The following is a 590-nucleotide window of genomic DNA, read 5'->3' as shown; positions in this document are numbered from 1 at the left end:
CGCAATAACACATGAATAACACGCAATAACACATGAATAACACAGGAGAGAATATTCCCCGTGTTACTGCGCCGTTTTTTTTGCTCTACCGCGCGAGATGTCGTGGCGTGTTTTGATTGGCTACACACGTTATTTTTACGTGCGTAGTACTGATGTAAAATTTCTTCTTTAGCTTGAGGTTTGAATGCGCTAACAATATTACGTTCGTCCGGAAGCAGAGCTGAGTCAGTCCAATGAAATGAAATGAGTTCGTCCAACTAGTCAAATCAGCTCGAATTCTCGGCCCCACCTCAAATAAAATTTAAAATATGCATTTTGTCATGCAAAACCGACCCGGATCTAGCCCGATGAAACACCGATCCAGACAAAAAGTACTTTTATGACATATTTCGGCATTTTGTTCTTTTGCGGCCGGTTTTCAGTGGCTTCAAGCGTTTTTCTTCGCTTACTCTTCGGAGGTTTTGCTTCCTCTTCGGCGTAAAAACTAGGGTTTCTTCGACGATTTCTCTTTCTTCACATCTCTTCGTAAAGTCGGTTTCGACTTCTTCCAACTTTACGCAAAGTCGGTTTCGCTTCCTCTTCGGCGCAAG

General features: G+C 42.9%; 1 protein-coding gene across 2 annotated transcripts in view; it reads right to left on the bottom strand.

Annotated features, from left to right (window-relative positions):
• LOC110036007 overlaps positions 1–226 on the bottom strand; it is a 1398-nt gene extending 1172 nt beyond the window's left edge. Inside the window, exon 1 of one of the 2 annotated variants that reach the window (XM_020740353.1) lies at positions 167–226. The gene's annotated coding sequence lies outside the window, so the exon portion shown is untranslated. The remainder of the gene's footprint in view (positions 1–166) is intronic. The other variant, XM_020740352.1, reaches the window with a different exon arrangement.
• Positions 227–590: the final 364 nt, after the last annotated feature.

The sequence above is a fragment of the Phalaenopsis equestris genome, unplaced genomic scaffold, assembly GCF_001263595.1.
Source record: "Phalaenopsis equestris unplaced genomic scaffold, ASM126359v1 Scaffold201467, whole genome shotgun sequence".
NCBI lineage: Eukaryota > Viridiplantae > Streptophyta > Magnoliopsida > Asparagales > Orchidaceae > Phalaenopsis > Phalaenopsis equestris.
The sequence above is the reverse complement of the archived record's forward strand: the minus strand, read 5'-3'. Positions and strand labels throughout refer to the sequence as shown.